The 22,228-nt window shown below is 36.9% G+C and overlaps 1 protein-coding gene across 15 annotated transcripts in view; it reads left to right on the forward strand.

Moving 5' to 3' along the window:
- Positions 1–22,228, forward strand: part of ptprfb (protein tyrosine phosphatase receptor type Fb) — a 188,379-nt gene that overhangs the window by 51,144 nt on the left and 115,007 nt on the right. For 9 of the 15 annotated variants that reach the window (XM_026206127.1, XM_026206123.1, XM_026206118.1 and 6 more), the window contains exon 1: positions 12,972–13,362. The exons of 1 other annotated variant lie outside the window; for it this stretch is intronic. The gene's annotated coding sequence lies outside the window, so the exon portion shown is untranslated. Of the gene's footprint in view, positions 1–12,970; positions 13,363–22,228 lie in introns of those variants that run through there. 5 more of the 15 variants (XM_026206113.1, XM_026206115.1, XM_026206117.1 and 2 more) reach the window with 1 other exon arrangement.

Raw genomic sequence — 22,228 nt, forward strand, 5'->3', positions numbered from 1 at the left:
TTAATGTATTTATCACCAACGTATTTATCACATAACAAAACAAACATTTTGTGTTTATATATATATATATATATATATATATATATATATATATATATATATATATATATATATATATATATATTTATTTTTTTCAAAATATATCAAATATATATATATATATATATATATATATATATATATATAAATACGATATATTTACACTATCACTCAAAAGTCTAAGATTTATCATTATTATTATTTTTCAGTATCATTACAATGAAAATAAATGCTGTTAGCTTGAACGTTCTGTTTGTTAAAGAATCCTAGATAAGAATTTATTTGAAAATAATAAAAATATTGAATATCATACTTATAAAAGTTAATAAAATGCTAATATAAATAAAAGCTAATAAATTCTTGTCATTTTAAGGCTTACTGATATCAAGTCCATCTTATGTTTCTGAATTCTGTAGCAATTATATATTCAGTTTTAAATGCTAGATTATGCATATATATTCTGTAATGGCACATTAAAGGGGGGGTGAAATGCTCGTTTTCACTCAATATCCTGTTAATCTTGAGTACCTATAGAGTAGTACTGCATTCTTCATAACTCCAAAAAGTCTTTAGTTTTATTATATTCATAAGAGAAAGATAGTCTGTACCGATTTTTCCCGGAAAAACACGACCGGCTGGAGGCGTGACGTGTGGGCGGAGCTAAAGAATCACGAGCGCGAGTAGGATTTTGTGTTGAGCGAGTCTGGAAGCTGACACACAGATCCAGAGCAGCATCAGCAAAGGCTTCTCTATGTGGTATGTACTGAAACTGTATACATTTGCTTAGCGGTTTTGGAAAATGACTAAGTTCCACTTTGTCGTCTTTTTTTTTTTTTTTTTTTTTAAGCTGTACATGTGGAAAGTGCAGTTTGATGACAACATCGCAAGTTGTTTACTTGATGTGCTTACGCGCAGATAGCTAAGTTAACAACACAGAGATATTTGAAGCAGTTTTACTCACCGCCTGCGGTTCCAACACATGATCGTGACCCTTTTTCGTTGGGATTGCATTATCCTTAAGAAATAAACGATGTGCAAATCCAGCGTCAACCTCGGCCTTGTTTGTAAAACAAGCATCTTCGAAATGCAGGGAACAAACACAAACACTTGCACAACTCCGTTGATGCTCTTTAAAAATAAACTCCATCCACTGGTCCCTTAATGCTGTTTCTCTTTTGGTAATCTGTGCAGGGTTGTCTTGCCCTGGCAACCAAAAACACACTTCTTTTGTGACTTTTCGCGATGCTCTCGCTCTGATCAGTGAAATGTCTGTGATCAGCCTCTCAGTGCTCTGCTATACGGGAGCGCGCGCTCTTCCGGCAGAAGTGCCCTTAGGACCCATATAAGGAAATTCCGCTCCATCTAACGTCACACAGAGCCATACTCGAAAAAACTTTCCGAAACTTGTGACAAACCGGAAGGAGTATTTTTGGAACAGAAATACTCCTTCAAACGTACAACTTAATTTTTGAAACTTTGTCCATGTTTAGCATGGGAATCCAACTCTTTAACAGTGTAAAAAACTCAGTATGCATGAAATAGCATTTCACCCCCCCTTTAACGTTACAGTTAAATGAACTTTAACAGTGCATCTAGTTTTAACTCAGAGGCGTTAGTACTTATGGAAAAAAAAAGTTAGCGTAGAGCCCTGCTGTGAAGTTGGTCTGAAAGCTGCCTCGGGTTTCTGCTCTTTGGTTTGCCTCTGCCTCCAGTTGCTCGCCTGTGGAGGAGAATTTCTTCCCTTTGAAGCCCCCTGCACCTCCTCTCTCTCCCCCTTGTTGCTCTTCGTGGTGAGTCTGGCCTTTGAAGAGTCAGAGGACGAGAGGGCTGCAGCGTTTTCAAAGTGCCTGATGTCGGTTCATTTCCCCGTTTTAATTGGGCTATCTAAATGCATCCCTGGTTTGTCAATACCCGCCGGGGTCCCTGATAAAAATGATTTGTCTGCCGCATTCAGCGACACGCTCTGCCTCTCCCCTCAGAGAATGCAGCCCACAAGATGTACGGATTAATATAATAAAGAATGTGTGTTGTTTCTAATTTTTAATAGCAACAGAAAACAGTGATGTAGGGCTGCTCTCTTTTTCGGGCTGACTGCAGTTGTATCGCGAGTAGGCCTAGCATTTTAAAAATATGATCATGAATTAGATGTATTGCTGGATTAATAACAGGAATATTTTTATAAAATTAACAATATATTTATCAATATATAATGAATGTAGAATGACAACATATTTCTTTATTATTTTGCTGTATGCGAGCAGAGACAAATTAGATCAAACATTGAAATTACTCTCAATAATCATGAGCCTGTCTGTGGTCTCACCTACATTTAATTCTGGTATTGTCATCAACAAATACAGTACATTTACAGTACTTTTGCCATCACAAAGCACTCACTTAAAAAGTTATGAATCACTTTATAAAATAATGGTAAATGTGAAATGTTCATACTTTTATAAAACAGTTTCATATTTATTATTGTACAAGATAAAGTTGTGTTGCCTAAATTCACATGTAGTATTTATTTATCTATTTATTTATTTATTTATGTATGTATGTATGTATTTAAGTATTTCTGAAATGTATTTACAAAAAAAGAGGACTGAATTTTAATATCAGCCATTTATCAATTATCAGTGTATGAAAATAGTTATAGGTGTATTATTGGTATTGGATATAATTTTAATATATTATAAAAACAATTAAATATAACAAAACTAGATAAAACGAAATAAAATTACATTAACATATTATACAAAACCATATGTTTTACTAATAATTTATTATGATTCAGCATATAATAATAATAATAATAATAATAATAATAATAATAATAATAATAATAATAATAATAATAATAATACATTTGAATGTAAAAAAAAAAAAAAAAAAAAAAATTTTACATTTTCTTTTTTAATTATTGTTAAGTGTGAATCATTTTTTCCCCTCCTGCTTTTAATGCCATATTTCAACTACTGTTCTATTTTTTTGTTGTTGTTGTTTGTTTGTTTGTTTGTTTGGCTTAGATGTTAGAATCATTATACATCATTATAATCTTATATCTTTAGTTTTTTTTTATATTTGTAATTGTTTTTAGCTTTTTATTTATTTATTTATTTATTCATTTGAAAATGTGTATAGGTAGTATTTTTAAGTTTTAGCTTTTAGTTTTGAATCTGTTTTTAGTTATTTTAATACTACAATTGATTGCTTCTGTTGTCCTCATTTGTAAGTCGCTTTGGATAAAAGCGTCTGATAAATGAATAAATAAAACAAAGAAATAAATTCTTGTGGTGCTGTTAACCAATCAGAATGATGGTATCATTAACCAAACAGAATAATGATATAATTTGACTTGTCACATGACATTTACAGCTCAGGTAATTGGCTCAAAAAGTCTTGCCAGGACCAAAAGTAAAATGGCATGAGTATTGTTCGCCCTGCATATCCAGACACAGACTCTCTCTCTTTTTTTACACCAGCATTAAACCCACAACCATGCTGCATCACAAGTGCACAGAATTGGAAGTACTGAAGGTGGCTTTGCTGAACTCTGTGTGCCTCTCGTACTTTACTTGGACATACACAAACACACAGAAGGTCAGTTTACCAAGCACAGAGTCTTATCTCCAGTGTGCTGTTTTTTTCTCAGCTCTTGTCACTGAGTGCGTCAGCCCCTTTCACTCTGCTTGAAGCTCCATTATCTTTAACCGCCCAGCGAGTGAGTGCCGTACCTTCCCTAAGACCCTGTATCTACATTCAGATGTAATAGGACTGTGTGGCGGTGTTCAATATTGATGGATCGCTTTGCATGCAGAGTGGAGGTGGTGTGTTGCTACTGTGGGTTTAGTCTCCTCTCCTCTCAGACTGAACCTCTCTGGATTAGTCGCTGTATATGCATATGTAGCCATTTCACAGCTGTGCACGCATACACAGGTGCTTCCCAACTGTTGTTTACAGTGACACACCTGAGGCATTGAGAAGGAGGGATGAATTTAAAAAAGAATGTAATTCTGACTTGCAACCTGTCTCGGATTGCTTCACATAAAAAAATCAAGATAGACTTAGTTTTCTAATGATTACTGCAAAAAAGTCACCATTATTACCAGATTTATAAAACCGTGTTAATAAAATATTACGTTTATGTCAATATAAAATTGTATTCCATATATATCACAATGTAGGACAGGAGTCGGCAACCTATGGCACGCAGAGGGATAATCACTGGCATGCGAGAGATAGAGAAATCTGCATACTGATGTACATTTTGGGGTAATCATTTCTCATAGTCACACAGCCTGTAAGGTGCTATAAATAATACTATTTTAATGTATGAGAATGAACCTGTGTTAGTCTTCGGATGCGCTTCAGATCAAAGCCTCAGCAGTCTAACAATCAAAATGTCTGAGATGGCCAATCAAATCAAAGTAGGCAGGTTTTACTGTTCACAGAACTTAGCAGAGCGCAAAGGATCAGTTGAACATTAAAGAAAGCGAGGTACAATAAAGTTGCAAATCATTTAATATTAGTCACCTTTTTAACTATACATTTTATGATAGAAATGTTAAATGACCAACAGCTACATCCAGGGATGCAAAATTCTCAGGCTTCATCCTGTCAAAGAATGACTAAACCTCAAGCCAATAGCTTTCCAGTATGGGATGTGATTTGTTGAATGTAGTGAACTAGGGCTGTCACGGTATTCGATTTTTTACACCACGGTTATTGTGTCCAAAAGAATTCACGATATCGATATATCACGATATCTATAGAAACCTTAGGGAATCAGCCAAATAGATTTTTACTTTGTTTATTTAGTTTTTCTTTTTACCCAATGAAAATAAGGATACTGATAAACACAGGCCACATACATTTTCACTTCTTCTTCTTCAGATCATAGCTGACCTGAGACTCTGTCTTTCTCTGTCTTCTTTGAAAATCCCTATAAAATAACAAGAAAATACGTGTAAGTTCAACAGTATAATCATAAAATATTAACATCAAAACTCATACTTTAACCTGTTAACTTGCGTACCCGTTTTCTAATCTTTTTAACCTACAGTTGCACCGGTGCCAATGAAGTCATGCAGTTAACGGGCTTCTAATTCAGTATTAATGTGCACCTAGAACGACCGCAGATGAGTTATTAAGGGAATGGCACTGCGACCAACTTTACATTTTAAAGAGTTTAATGTGATCGCTCAGTTTTTCTAGATCAGTTTTAATCCTGTAATAGATTTGAACAAAGAAATCAATTGTTACACAAAGGCAGTATTGGCCATGACTTGATGGCAAATACAAATACAAAAATTAGACTTGTAAAGAAAATGCGGTACTTATTAAAAGATTCACCCTTTTATTTAAATATATGAAAACAGAAAACCCCTCATAACAGGTTAATGTAACATTTCCCATTCAATGACTAGTAAAACAATGGCAACTTACTGTCTGGATAATATTGAACATGGTTCTTCTGAGATATATTCATCTGTTGACCCGCAGCATGGATACTATTGGTTCTTCTCAGAGTAGTGCCACTGCGTGCTGCGTCTTCTTCTTGTGTGACCGGTGTCAGTGTTAAGGCGCAATACAGCCACCTGGAAGGTCAACCAGGTACTGGTGCTGGAATAGGCTATTTGCATGTCGTTTTATCCTAAGTGTCCGAATCATTTTAAATATCATGGTTATTGCCAGTCGGTATATTGTCACACCCTAAATTAACACAATGTCGATAAGTAAATATATTTGTTGACTTAAGACATAACGCATAAGACATTCTTTTTCACGACCTGCTGGAGTATTTATGTAATACAGTCCCTCCAGAAAAACACAGATTTTTTTTGTGATTGTTGCGGGCAAAAATCCTTGATTTTGCGGCACGTTTTCTTAAAAAATGTGATGGAATATGCGGTATTTTTTTGCAATTTTATGCGATGAAATTGCGTGAACTTGCAAAAACTGCGGTTTGATGAAAAAGAGAAAAAAAGGTGATTCCCCTAACACCTTTTTCTCACTAGGCTACTACCTTAATGTAAAGTGTAATTTCTTATTACTTCCTATGATAAGCTAGCATACTAAATCACAGAATATTTAAGTTGCAATCTCTTACTGCAACACAAAATTATTTTACATACTACTAATATAATTACAACTGTAAGTTTTTGGTACTGTTCTGTAACAAAAAAAGTGCAATTTTACAACTGTAAAGTTGCATCAACTTCTGAATGAAACTACAACAGTGTTAGTAGCCTAGTGAGAAGGGGGTGTTGGGGGAATCACCTTTTTTTCTCTATTTCATCAAACCGCAGTTTTCGCAAGTTCTCCACTGTCATGTAACAAATCGGGAAACTGCTTTGCGCGTTCTTTTGCGCTTCTTTTTGTTGGCAAATAAGAATGATTTGCGCGCTTCAAGTTTCACCCTGGTTTCACCGCGGGGTTTGCAGATGATGTTCACGTCACGTAATTATGTCACTTCATAAGGTTCCCATGGCAATAGGGGAAAATGGCGCTTTACTTGTGTGAAGTAAACACAACATTTTTCAACTTTCTGCTAATATATATATGTGAGTTTTTTTGCAACGAAAATACAGGGATTATGAAATCATGCTAGCCCCGCATATTTTGCTTTCTGAAATCGGTAATTTATGCGTCAAAAGAGCGGCGTATTTGAAAAAATGCGACCCCGCATAAGTATGCGGCCTTTGACTGATTATGCATTAAATCAAGCGATCGCATAATCGCGTTTTACTGGAGGGACTGGTAATATGAAGAAATGGTCACTGATTTCCACCACTAGCACATTAATATAGAATGGTGATTAAACTGAACAGTTTTAATGCATTGACCTTGTCACACAAACACATACTGTGGTGTTCAGTACGGTAACACTGTATATCTGTTATTCAAGAAACTTTTGAAAAGTATAAAAAATTATTTATGATAAACATCTTCAGAAACTATTTGCATGAAAACCAAATAAGCATGTTGTTTTTTTTATAATATCATTTAAAAATGGCTGGGTTAGGAGGGTTGGCACAAAGAAATTGAAAAAATACAAAATGGCACGTCATGTCGAAAAATTTGCCGACCACCCATATGTAGGGTTTTTCCCCCTGGAAATTCATCTTTTAAAATGCTTTGCAGACATTCATTTTCTCAGTAGTGACTTAAGTATTAAAATACTCTTAATGAGAATCTTATTTAATAAAATAATTAATTTTTATAGTTGGATAGTTAGCTGGATTTAATGTAGACTGGAGATTTTAGTTAAATGCATAACAAAATTTAAATTTTCTTTTGCATTTTGGTTATTATTGATCTGTAGAATTTTATTGTGACAAAAAATAAGAAATACAGTAAAACAATTAAGATAATTTTAAAACAGAATGACTTTTAAAATACAAATTTAATATTTGCTTTCTGAAGCAAAAGCTTCACTATTCTGACCAGATTCATAAAAATGTGTGCAAATTTTATTAATTTTATTAATTTATAAAACAATATACAGTAAATCACAATGTAGGGTTTTTCATCTTTAAAATGTTTTTGTTATTTTCTCAGTAATGTATTATCTATCTATCTATCTATCTATCTATCTATCTATCTATCTATCTGTCTATCTGTCTGTCTGTCTGTCTGTCTGTCTGCCTATTTGCCATTTAGGTGGTGATTTACTCAAAACAGAATGATTTTCAAAATAGAAATTGCGCTTTATTATGGATTGCCACTTCACCCCTACACCAAAAATTCCCACTTACAAGCAACAATTGACAGGCTTGCATTTTCATTTGAGTTTTGGCAGAGTGGGAGTGTGGTGATAAGGAAGTGAAATGCCTAACGGAAGCTTTGCTCTTGCTTTTCTTTCAGTACAGCAGGGTCATACCTGTTGGGATATTAAAAATATGATAATGTCAAATTGAACTCGCTTTTCCATTTTAAGTTTGGCAGACATTGCATATTCTTATACACGTAAATGCAAATGACAGGACTTGAAATTGCCTTTATTTTAACCATTCACACAAATTATGCATGCACAAATGGGGCACGCATAGGCAAATTTTGTTAGGCATTGTTACATTATACTTTACAGTGTACAACATAACTATATGCAATCAGTCTGCAACAGATGATGCTCATTTTGTGAGTTGAGGCGTAATGATGAGTATTAATGTGGCTACAATGCACACATTTAAAATAACATTCGGATTTCATGATTCTGGGCTGTGGCGAGGCCGGTATGATCCTAAAATCAGCATTGACTGAGTGGCTGTGATCAGCTCTGGTGGCCTTAACACGGGCTTTAATGGGCTGCAGACACGTGCCGTGATGAAAAGATCAGCTTTAGTCTATAACGTCACTCAATCTTGTTACAAATGAACCATCCATTTATCATATTATTATTCAAAACTAAGAATAAGATTCATTGTAATGTACTATCAAATATAGGTGCGGGTGGGTGGCGAGCAGATAATATGAAGCGGCGAACTCCGTTGGAATTTGAGCTCCTCTGCTCATCTCTACACTACACTCACTTGGGTCACCAGTAGCAAACAATGGAGTGCAAACTAAGTAATTGCACCAGTCAAAAGCATTTAATCTGCGTTATATTTTCTGTAAAAAAAAAAAAAATATCATATCGATGGCATATTTGGCGATACCGATAGATCGGCGTCAGGCTCATATTGGCCGGTAATATCGACTAAACTATTTATTGGTCATACAAGTATTTTATTTATACACATCAGTATTTTATGAAACATATATTGTCGTCAATCCAGGCTCACCTCTATTTTAATTTCTGTGGAGTTTGATGTAAGCATTTTGCTTGTAAGCAAGTTAAATAATTTCTTAATAAACTGACCTATTTTTATTGATACTTTTTAGTACCTTATGAACAAATTTATATTTTCATTTCTCCTGCATCACACATTTCAGATTTTTTATTTTTATTTTTTTTTTTCCACTTATCACAGTGCATTCTTGCTGTTTTCACAAAGTATGAAAAGTATTTAATGCTGCCTTAAAATTGGATTTTGGAACAGGGTAAATGTCTCCCATGTGCAATAAGATTAGGAGAAAAGGATAGATAATTATCATTCAGTGCAGTTCATGAATCACCATGAATGTGAGGTTTGTTTTGTTGTTTGGTACTTCATTTGGTCAGAACTAATAACATTACATACAAAGCTTTGGGAACCTTTCCAGTGATCCATTGCCCAGCTCTATTGTGTCTCATGTGAGCTCTCTTAGAAAGCACAATTGTGTTGCCCTGTTGTAGAGTAACCCATCTGAAAATTGGAATTGTGGGTAAGGTGTCAGTAAATTGATTTAGATTACAGGGAGGGTGCTGGTGGGTATTAAGTAATTGACAGCTGTGTTGGGCTCTCCGTCTGCGCTAACGACTTTATCGTAAAAGCTAAAGCTGTTTCAAACGGTCGTCCGCTGAAATTAACGGCTCACAGGGCCAGGCTGTAGCCCATGGGCTATTTCAGTCATTCTTTTATCTTGCCATGTGATGGTTGAAAAGCCCCTGGAGAAAGTGGGACAGGAAGGGCAATAGGTGTGGCGAGGCATTCTTAACCTCTTTCTGCGCCCTATAGCCTCTTCTCCAGCATGCATGGAGGATGAATAGAAACAGCTTTCCCTCTGACATTGGTGGTTTGCAGTAGTGTAGAAGCCACACATATACAGTGTGCCTGGGTTTTCTCTGGGGGTGGTGCAGCAGAGGTACCATTGTGGATATAAGTGTAATTATGCCCTAGAAAGCAGTCTCTAATGTTCACAGTGTCTCTCCTCAAGTGGAGCCTGAAACTCTCAGAGTGATATCTTGTCCTGGTTTCTCTTCCGGAGACATTGTTCACGTGACAATAGGCAGAAGTGAGAAATGTGTTGTGAGAATAGGTTTAATATCTATAAGGATGTTTCAAGTTAGTTTGAGTGCAATTTTCTTTATTATATATTTCTTATATATATATATATACATTTTTTTTTTTAGATTTTTTTGTCCATACAATGAAAGTCAATGGGACTGCAAGAGCAGTCAAAACATTCTTCAAAATATCTTCCTTTGTGTTTCCCAGAAGAAAGTAAGTCATGCAGGTTTGGAATGACATTGAGGTTGAGTAAATGGTGACGGAAATCTAATTTTTGGGTGAACTATTCCTTTAAGCTACTCAGAGGTTATGTATGTTATGCTAGATACAGTCATTTTGAATCAATGGAAATTATTAGAGCCCGACCGATATGGATTTTTGGGGGCCGATGCCGATGCCGATATTAACTGGAAAAGAGCCGATTTATAAGCCGATATTTTGATTTTGAAAATAAACTGGATATTAGACCCATTTCCTATAAGCTGCACTTACATAACATTCAATGGCAAAATATCTGCCTGTTCTATGTATGTGGGCTGTATAAACCATTTTCCAGAAGGGATTTATGTAAAAAAAAGCCTTAGATTACGGTCTCAATCACTAAACAATTGCACATCAAAAGTATATATTTTTTAACGATCAAAAAACAGTCTGATTTTAAACATTTAACACTTTTACTTTCTTCCAGTTGAAGCTGATTTTAACAGTCTGTGTGTGTACTGTAAATAAATTATAATACTAAAGTTAAAGTATTTGCAGAAGTAGTCCCACACTTTTGCTGCTACATCATTCACCTTTTTCAGCCATCTGTAGGGCAGAAAGAGAGACATAGAAAGAATAAGCATGTGTATTAATAATATCACCATGTATCATTACTCATGTCATCATTAGAATTATAATAATAATAAACAGGGATCTCCTACATAGGCAAAAATGAGAAATATATATATATTTTTTTATTTGTCAAGCAATAGGTATTAACCTCCTTATATTTAACAATATTATTTCAACATTTTCCTGTTATGTCTGTAAAGCTGCTTTGAAACAATATGTAAGAAAAAAAAAGAAAAGAAAAAAGCGCTTGTTCAGCTCACATTTATTTACATGTCCCCTCTGATTTAATCATTTCTGACGCACCTACTGTAGTTACTGTAACTACACTATATTTGCTCTCACAGACACATTCACAACGGACCCGTATATCTTCTCCTCTTCTCTTTGTGCAGTCTGAATCAAAATGGTTAACGTTAGTGCCATGAACACACCGCTGTCAATTTTGAGAAGAACCACCTTCAAACAAGTTAATAGCAAGCATTTAAGGGGCCTGCTAAAAAGGAAGCTATATTAGCGTTAGAGTAACGTAACCAGCCTGAATTCACCAAATTGTTCCCTTGGCCTGAGGGTAGCCTCTTCTTCCTTGCTTCTCTCTTAATTCTCATCAGCAGGACTAGCGCTATCGCTCGCTTCTTACAACGGCTTCTTACAAAATGTTTGCTGCTGACCGAAAAGAGGAACAACAGACTATGAAAGAGCTCCCGCTAAAAGTTTTTAAAACTCCGCCTACGCCATAGCGCAGAGCAGGGCAAATCGCGTTGTATCTGAAGGGCAACGCTAAACCCAGCGGCCAAGCGCTGTGCATACCGCGTCCTGTGTGAAAGGCCCATTACGCGGTCATTATGTGGGAAACACACCGCAATAGAATAAGCACTAAACGCTAACTCTATAGTTCGACCTCTTATTAACGTTCGCGCTCTTCCACTGATAAACATGGTATTAGCTTTGTGGCTAATCTAATATAGCAATGCATTAGCGGCTGTAAGTGATGTTACAGAATATTTAGAAGTGATAATGATAGGACCGTTAACTAGAACTACCACACCGTTTTTATATACAGTGTATGAACTAAATCTACAATCATTTCACATGACGAACGACAGACTCACCTGGGTGGCTTGGCTGATCGCTTTCTTCTTTGTGGATTTCTGGCGCTGTTGCAACTCTGGAGCTGCAGACCGCCCTCTGGTGGGCAAACTATGCAACACTCATAACATGAGTGAAGAATATGAGACTGTTTCTCATGTTTCATCGGCCGTTATAAACGCCGATGCAGATTTAAATGCAATTAGCTCATATCGGCCGATAATATCGGCCGGCCGATATATCGGTCGGGCTCTAGAAATTATATTTTTGATTATGTCATGTCAATATTTAGTCTACATGCACAAATGAAATGGAATGCATCTATATAATTACCCGTGAAATGAAAACAAATTTCTCCAATATAAAAAGACTGTGACAGAGTTAGGATATTATAACCTAGTCCCTATGATGGATAAGGATTATTTGTAGCCCAACCTCTGTGTCATTTGTAAACATTATGTGGTAAATTCAATAGCATGCATAGGATTTTCCTCATGTGTTTCATCATTTGTGTATGGCTTTTTAGTGTAACATTAGCCGTGCAGGGGTAGAAATGTTCCACTGAGGTTCAGTGTAATCTAATAAGAAGACATTAAAAGGAATTCTGTGTGGGAATAACTGCTTAGGCTTTGTGGCAATGATTTCTGTCCTGAAAAGTGCCGGATTTGATACTGTTACCTTACACTTATTATAATTAAGTGTAAACAACCTTTGTTTTCAGTCTTTTATTTGTTAATTTATCTGTTTTTTTTTTCTTTCTGTCTTTTACTATTTTTCACTTTTTCTTCCATTAATTCATCCATTTACTTACATTTACGTTCTTTTGAGTTTTGTGTCACGCTTGTTTGCCTGTTTGCTCTTATGGTTGTTAATATGTTGACCCAATTTAAACGTCAGGCATGGCATTTTATATCTAAATTCTCTCCACATAACAGTGTATCAAGTCATGATTCCATCGTAACTTGATTAATCATTAACATTTAAGTCCTGGCGAGGTTCCTGACGAGTCGGTGAACACACGGGCAAGCACGTACAACCTTTGCACACAGGTGAGTAAAATCAACCCCACAGCCCATTTGCCAGGAAAGTACTCCGAGAGCCCCTGTTCTGACATCACACTGGCTCCACCCAGACTGACGCCTACTCACAGCTCACAGTGTGAAGAAGCTTCCCTCAGGAAGGACTACAATCAACTCTCTCCACAATCAACAAGAGTTTTACCAAGCCACTGGGGAAACTACTGAAACAAGTTAACATTTATTAACTGTGGATAAAGACATGATTCGTTTGGTTTCAGTTATACACTTACTGGATTGAATATCAAGGGGGAAAAAGCTCGATTGTCTGTTCCACTTCAAGCTGTTAACAAGGATCTCCCCACCTGGATGATACGCGTGTACGGATTTGAATATTGTGGCAATCGCTCTTGGGAATAACAGTCAAGGGAAGAAGAAAACATTCAAGATTTAAGTAAAGGATTACTTTTTCTCACATTTCCTCTGGATATTTTTTAATTTTCATATTGTTATGGGTAAGTTAAATCAACACTTGCAGTAATCGAAGTTATATTGTTTTTATATGTGAAATATATTGAATGAAAAGTACATAATCACTTTATTCTTCTCTGTTTCTGGTCATTTTTAAAATGTACTTGCCTAAAGTAAGTAATCCCTTAACTCTGTCTTAACTTTGTCCCACTATTGCGGAGGTTTTCTTCTTTTCCTCCCAAAGGACTTTTTCCCTCTCTTTTGTCCTTTTATTGTCACTTGTTAAACCAAAACAATACTTTTACTTTGGCTCTATTGGCTACCTCTTTGGCACATTGCCCCTGTCTGTTAAGAGCCCTCCTTTGTTTTTTGTTTTTTTTTCAGGGGACTTTGCATAGAGAGCCGTTGAGTGTCCCCTAGCTACCACTGATATAACGTGAGAGACCCTGCTGTGAGACCACATGAAGTCTCGGGCCAAACCCCGTTTTTCCAGTTGTCTTACTTGTCTTTATCTCCTTGCCTGATCCTGTCTTAACTTTCTGGATGGCTTCTGGCCCAGCGAGTTTCCGTTTTTTTGCGAGCTCAGAAGAGACTACACCATTGATTAAAGGTGACAGATGAAAATTATAGGCTTTGTTGTGAGTTGTAACGTTGTTGAAATGGATGTCTCCCTCATAACTCCATATATTATTGGAGACAGATGAAAATTGGCTTGTGTCTGCTTGAGATATATTTTATGAAAGCCGGGACCATTTAAAAAAAAAACATCCCTGTGAAATTAATGTGCGTTTGGCTCAATACAACAAGCAAAGTGAAGGTTACACAATAGGTTCCTTGCTCAACTTTGGGTGCTTCTTTATCAGGAAAAAGTGCTTCCAGTGGCTTCTTTCTCACTTTGTTTTCTGAAGGTGGAAAGTTGGGAAGGGAACAGAGTGTAAAGATAGCACGTCTGTCTCGCTTTGTTTAGCATGACAAGCTGAGACCTCCTGGGGCTGTGCCTCAGAGAACCGAAAGTTGCTCTCTCAAAGTTGTGCAAAATTTGTACCATTACTCTCTCTCACTCTTGTTAATCATTCACCGGCACAGACTTGCAACTCTTAAATGGAGCGGGGGGTGGAGAACAGAGCCTGATAAAAGCTTTTTAAAGGAAAAGTTTCTGGAATCAAAACCACTCTGATCTTATCATCTACTTGCCCACCTCTGCATAAAAAATAGAAAACAGGAGCCCAACAGGAGTTTTTGGTCTTATCGGTAGCGGCCGACCCCCTCGTCTGTCACTCTTGACCTCCCACATACAGGCTGGTGACCTGAAATTCTTCTTTTACAGCTCTTTCACAGTCGTGTCGCCAGCTGCTCTTCTCAGTAAAGTGTGGGATCACACCAAAGACCGAAGGCCTCAACAAACAACATGGCAAATAATGTTCTTGTGGTGACATTTGAAGGTGTCAGTATAAGTTTTGGGTGGAATAACACCAGTGTTGTTATTTTATTTCGAATAAACTAATTAGCCGGTGTCAGATTATTTAAAAAATGTTCTAGTGCAACTTTGACGTAGGTTTTGTTGAGTAATGTGTCATTGAATAAGCGTAATTGAAGTCTTATTAGAATGATAATTTTGTATAATTAAATGACTGTAACCTAAAACATATAATGTAAACCGGTTTTCCCAGATGAGTGGCATTGAAATGACATTGGAATAGATTTTCCTCTTCATTTAGCTCGTTTATATAAACACGTGTGCTGTGTGATATCTGGCATAAGTTTAAAGGAATTCCTTGTTATTAATATATCTTGTGCCATTAATATTCACTTGATAGATTTTTATTCAGTGTTCCACATTTTCTTTCATGGTTTCTCTATTAAGAGAAAGTCTAGTGGGTCATGACGATATCATCATAGTAATTCAGTGAATCTTTGGGATATGGAGGGAATTTCTGAAAAATGAGGCACTGTGAGTGTTTGAGTCTTCGAACAGGTTTCGGTAATAAAGATATTTTCTGTTAGCCTGGTCGAGCCAGTAGTTTAGATCTACTGTTATTTGACCTGCCAACATCTTCTCTGGCCAACAAAAAATATTTTATTCTTTTATTGGTACGTTGGTACATTACTGGTTACTGTCCCTGGCAGCCACCGTGAGATGGTGCAGTTTTTCACCAGTTATGTGCTCAGACAGGGCTGGAACGGTGCATGTAAAGATCTAAGGGCTACATTTGGATTGAGAAACATCACAACTATAGTAATACTGACCTCATAGTTTACTGATTAGCCAAACACTCTTAGATGAAGAGCAACATAATTTGGTATCGATCTTTTAAAGAATGCTTTGTTCAAAGATGGTGTTTTTTGTTTAGAGTAAAGCTCTTTTGTCACCAGCACTTTGTTGAATAGGGTGTGATTACCTCTATTGTTCAAATAATTTCTCTTTGAGAGCCTTGCAGTAATTAGCATTCACAAACATGCATCTCTAACTCCCAAGTGCTCAACACTCAAATATCCATATTTTACGCCTGTTAATATTCATCAAAACAGCAAAAGTCAAATCTGCTATTAAGGGTACAAATTAAATTTTATGACACATTTAATATTAAGAGAGATGGATCTGAAATAACCGCACAAATCCTCTTTATTAAAGAGGACATTACCCTGCGTACACAGGAACTCATTTTGCTCCTTAATTCATGTTGTTATGGACGTGCTGATTGAAACACCCCCATTTGGCGGAGTGTAAATGTTTGTAAAAAGTGTCAGTGAGTGGTCCGTCGGTGATATTCCCAGGTCTTTGCATGACTAGAGACTTTAAATAAGTGGTTTGAGTGGACCTCTGAACTCTACATGTTAACATTCATTTGTTAATACTTTGTTTGCATCATGGTAGCGGCAAACTCTGTGTCAGAAACAGATTATATGTAAATATGTAGGTTTTCATGACTCCCTTAACTTTTGGCAGGGGTGTTATTATTCATTGAATTTGTTATAAATCTAACACTTGCTATAGTTTTCGTAGTTTTTATTTTATATCTGTTGTGAAAAATTGCAACTGTTTCAAAATGATGCAAGGGGTCTTGTCTCTGTATAAGGCAAAGCCTTTAGGAGGTTTGCTGAACCAAATTTTCCTCAGCTTTTTCAAACCCAACACCATTTTTACAAGTGTAGACAATACTGGCCAAAGCGCACACACCTTGGGAGCCACAACCAATAATAGTGTGTCAGAGCAGTTTGTTCATTTGCTTTATATTACCTTTAGGGTAAATGACGCTTTGTTTGTGAACGAGAAAACATTTCATTTCTTTGCTAGACAATTGAATTCACCCCCAACCTCGCCGTGCAACAGCAATGTCATTAGGTATCAACAGCATTAGTTTTCATGATGAGTGGCTCTTTGCCCTGCTTTAGTCATCCTCCTCCCTTCCCCAGAATGCTTTGCACAGCAAGATCCCCGGAATGTGATGGCTTGTTTTGGATATGCGAATGAGAATGAATTCATTTCGCTACCATGGTGTCTATATTTTCCGTTTTTGGTATCTCTGGTTATGAATTATATCTCGAGGCAATGACATCTGACAACAAAACCCCACAACATTTACCTTTACAAACTCTTTACGCCTCTAGGAACGCGAAATTGTTTCATAATTTAGGAGAGCGTTTTGTTCAAAGGTGCCATACCCGACAGATGGCGTGCATTGGATGAATGTACTGGAGAGGATTAATAACTGGATTCTCCCACAATGCAATTCATGATGAATGGTATTGTTGTGTTTTCAGCTCAGTGCCCTCCTTGAATCTTATCTTAGTTAAAACATCCCACACTTTCAAAAACCAGCGGACAGACTCGGTTTGCTAATGGGATGGCTAATCCTTAGTTTGTTTCCATGTAAATCTTCCCTCTAATGGAGATGCCCCGTCCTAGTAAATAAAAGTGATTTAGCTAGTTTTCCTGGCAAACTGTTAGTGAGTAGATGGGGATTGCAAGGAATGCAACTATATACTATGAAAAAAAAGTAACCATCTAAATCTCAAGACCTGGGCAGCTAGACTTGACATTGAAAGTGGAATCATATGCATTAATAAGTGCTTTAGAGATCTATCTGGGCTTTAGAGGTCATCCTAAACATTGTTTTCCAGCTGCCATTTGCTGACTGTTAGTCTTTTTTTTTTTTTTTTTTTCTTGAATTCTGCTTGAGTCAATGATGGGTATGAGTGTCTAAGATAAAAAATAATAAAAATAAAACTCTTTAAAAACCTAGTTTTTAAGGATTTTTTTCTTTATTTTACCATTAGGACATTTTTTTATATCCCCCAAAATATCAAAATGTAATATACTGTAATTCAGAAATTTATAAAAAATAAAATAAATAAAAAAATAAAAATCATAGAAGAGGCATATTCAAATCATTTTGTGGAAATTTGTTTTTTAATGAGTAAAGCGGTCCAATCAGGAATGAGTGCCATGCTGTTGACCCATTAACCTACAGTATGAAAAAGCAGACTTATTGAATATGTATTGCTTTTATTTTATAGTTTGATATCTTTGGGTATTGTATTTACATTTTTTTCTGACTCCTGCATTTGTGTTCCTTTTCTGAAAATGCTTTATTATATTTTGGACTGAATAATGATTAGGCAAGATGTCTTTTATGTCGATGGGATTCTGTCACGTACTGACATGTGGCGTCCTTAAACACAACTGGATAATCAGGTTCTAATGAGCATTGACATTTTGACACTAAACCATGTGAACACCATAGTTGGGATGTGGAAAAATTCCTGTCTCTGAGAATTAAAATCCCAGTGTGACACAAAGACATCTCGGACATTTTCTGACCTGACAGGAGCAGGGCTTTTTTCTTTACTTTCTTGGTCCCTCTTGCTGTCACTCATGTTAGGTCTATTGAACAGCCCCAAACAGAGGGTGTCCGGTGACACATTTATTTTACTCCTACAATAGAGTGTCCTACCTTGACTATTTATTTATTTTTTACATGCAGTATATGTACAGTGCAGTGATGCAAACAACTGGTGTTCATAAGTAAATATGGGTGTTTCTCATGAACTGTGTTTGCTTCAACATGTGTCTGTGCATGTTGTTCTGTTGGCAGAGCTGCAGAACCTGTTTGAGACGGGGGCCAACATTGCGCGTCTGTTGAAGATGTAATTGATAGTCTGAGAACTGTTTTTACTGCAGGTACATCCACCCTGCAGCCACGGCGGGGGATGAGGTGGTGGGTGTATGTAGCAGTGAGTGCAGAAGGGTGAAAATCGAAGAGAACCGAGTGGGAAAAGATGGTCTAGACAGTGTGGAAGAGGCAGGAGATAGATAGCGAAGCAGTAGATGGATGTCCTAAACAAGATGGATTTTATGTCAGGTTCTGGACCATCTATTTCATACGACACATTACAGTGCCGACATGTCTCGGTCAAGCAGATGGAAGGATTTCTATTTTTGCCAGGTAATGGCTGAGATGTGAAATAGTCTTTACCCTCAAGATTCACAGCATCTCAAACTGAAAATAGAGAGGATGTTGTCAGATGTTGGCTGTCAGCTGAACAGACGGTCACCCCTTTACCGACAGCACTGAGGTCTTCAAGGTGAAATATTAAGCAGAATCTTTGAGGTACTTGGTGATTAAAAACTATACAGTTTATATATATATAGAGAGAGAGAAAGAGAGAGAGAGTTTTTTTTTTTTTTATGCAAACATACTATTTACAGGTGACAAATCAAATGCAAAATATACACAGGAGCCAACATGATTTTTTTTTTGTGTGTGTGTGTGTGTGTGTGTTTGTGTGTGTACGTTTAACTGGGTGTGGGAAGGATATAAAAAGCAGGGCCTAGAGTAAGGATTATCAGTAGTCAACCTTTGTGTCCCATCCCTAATGGACATGATGTGCACCTCAGAGTTATTAACGTGTGTGTTTGTGGTCCAGTGGCTTTTCTTGTCAACCAAGTGCACATTTTAGTGGTATAATGATTGATAATTTCTCATTCTTTTGTTCCTCAATCACATCTGATTTTTTGGAGTACATACATCAGCTCATATTTAATTGGCAGGTTGTTCTTTTTGTAACTGTTATTATAGATTAAGTGAGAGGTTCCGCCTTTTGTCTCAAAGTGGTCCTCCAATTCTTATATAGCACTGATGGGGAGGGAAACAGTGCGGCAGTATAAACCCATTTTGCAGAAAAGCACATAGACACTGCTTTGGAGACGGAAGGCTCTTTTGATCTCATTCATTTTAAGTGAAACCCTGGCTAATTTGCCTGTCGTGGTCAAGCTGTCAGAGAAACCCTTTATGCTGTGGAGAGTTTCAGTGAAAAGCAACTATCAGGCTAATCCCTCTCTTCTTCCTCTCAGCTTCGCTGTGCACTGCCCCGTTAGTTACAACCATCACCAAGTTGGGGCGAAAGAAACTAATGACTTCATCTGCATTAAAAAAGGGAACAGAACACGTTCCCTTACCTGTCACTCTCACCGGTGGGAAGCAACACTACAGGTTTGTGTGCTTCATCCCTGAATGCTAATGGAGCTGCCCAGCTTGCCTCCATGTTGGTTTCTCTTCAGAAAGGCAACTAGTAACCTATATCGAGTCCAACTTCCAACTTCTTGGAAGAACATGAAGGCGTGTTCAGGAAGCAGCCACTTGCCACCTCGCCAGTCTGAGGTTTGTTGGTTTGTCTTGGACGGGAAGTCTGTTAGTGCTTGAATTAGCCTTGTGCTCTCATGGCAGCCGTCCCTGACGTCTGCTGCCCTGTGACATCACCTCCTCCTCCTCCCAATCGCTGCTCGCTCTTTTCAGTTTTAAATCCGGAGCCTCACGAGATTGATGGGGATATGGCTCCATCTGCCACAGCTGTCTGTTGTTGAGCCGAGAGATGGAAAGAGAGAAAGGCAGCAGACCCCACAGTGAGATGTGTCCACAGCTCACCCACGCCTATAGGACTTGCTCGGCAGGAAGCAGAAGTTTGGCTTAGTTTGCAGAATGAATGGCGGTTTGATTATGAGATTTGCTTGTTTGCGAGTCGTTGAGTCAACCTAAAACCTGATAAGGTGTTCCTCCACTGCCTGATCTTCATATCCAGCTGTGTAAATGGATGAGTTGTACCTGTGAAATCTTATTTGACTTATTTACTTCGTAATTAGAGGAGATAATGACTCCCAGGTTAACCTGTTTTCCCATGGCAATCTTCCTGTTTTCATCCTTTAGAATGTTCCCCTACTAAAAATTGTTGCAGTGTATGCTAACAGGCCTCCTAGGTTAATCCCATCTTTGTCTTAACACGGAAAAGGACTTACGCCCTCAGAAAACAATGGGTCTTGCATTGCTTCCAGTCAAGGAGAACGTTCACGCATTATCAAGAGCTTTTTTTTCTGCAAACCGTGACCAGAAAACCAGTATTGTGAACTAAATTCTTGCCCCACCTAAGTTTCTACAACGGATAGTGTTTCAGGGCTGGACTGGAGACTTGAAGAAAGCCACTTGCGTTTGAAGTTGCTAACATCAGGCATGACGCCATTCTCTGCTACTCTCTTTAGAGTCACTTGTCTCAGATCAGTTTTCAGATCTGTTCGACTTTGCAGCTCTCGCTCTCATGCTGTGTCTTCAACAGTGATGTAGGACGTGGTGTTGATGATTTTTCATAAGTGAAATCTCTCTTTCTAGAGGAAACATTCCTGCGTAAAGGATTGTTTTTAATGTCCTACAGTTATTCAGTGAGTTTTGCTTAAAGAATGTAATTCATGAGATTAAAAACAATAAAAAATAAATAAATTAATAATTCAAGTGTGTACTGCAATGACAGACATTTGGGTGAGTCACATTTAAAAAAAAAAAGAATGTCACAATAAAAATATGTATAATATTCAATGGTCCTGAAAAGATGGTCAATTTTTTAAAGCAAACTATTATTTATTTCTGCTTTCTCTTGATTTAGAGTTAAATTATGTGTCCAGATATGTTTTTGACAAATTGTTGTGAGTATTCACTATGGTTGTGCCAATAGACGTTCTGTGTATCAACGATAGTCAGAGATAATGCCTGTGGCTTGTTTGTACAATAGTATAAATTTTTCTGCATTGTGTGTGTTATAACCAATACACTTGAGTTGTATTGACCACTCCGAGGCATTCAGATAAGTCGTTGCCGATGCACTGGAGTTTTATTTTTGAGTTTTATTGGAATTCTCTCATCATAAACAACAAATTGAAAATGTGTATGCGATGTAAGTATAAGAGATTTATTCATCACACAGTATAGACAGCTTTGCTGATTATGATTTTGTTTATGTAAAGGTTCTTTGCTCATTTTCTGTAGCTGCTGTTTGGAAACTGAGGAAATAAAAGAATTATAATTAGTAACTTACAATGTTTCTATTAAAAATGTTATCATGTTAAATACAAATTCAGTCATATAAGATTTTTTTTTTAATTTTATATATTTAGTTAATAGATTACACTAACATTTGGCTTTTTTTAGCCTGACCCAGAAATTGGTTCACTCTCCGGCTATGAGAGTCGGACTATAAGTCACACTTTTTTCATAGTTTGGCTGGTCCTGCGACTTATAGTCAGGTGCGATTTATTTATCAAAATTAATTAGACATGAACCAAGAGCAATGAACCATGAGAAAACATTGCCGTCTACAGCTGCGAGAGGGCGCTTTATGCTGCTCAATGCTCCTGTAGTGTACACTAAGCAGCATAGAGCGCCTTCTCGCGGCTGGAGACGGTAATGTTTTCTCTTGGTTCTTAATAAATGCGACTTATAGTCCAGTGTGACTTATATGTTTTTTTCCTCGTCATGACGTATTTTTGGACTGATGCGACTTATACTTAGATGTGACTTATAGTCCGAAAAATACGGTTAGTCTATTATTAAATACATTTGCACGGTAATATCATGTATAGGCGAT

Source organism: Carassius auratus, chromosome 27 (assembly GCF_003368295.1).
Source record: "Carassius auratus strain Wakin chromosome 27, ASM336829v1, whole genome shotgun sequence".
Taxonomy (NCBI): domain Eukaryota; kingdom Metazoa; phylum Chordata; class Actinopteri; order Cypriniformes; family Cyprinidae; genus Carassius; species Carassius auratus.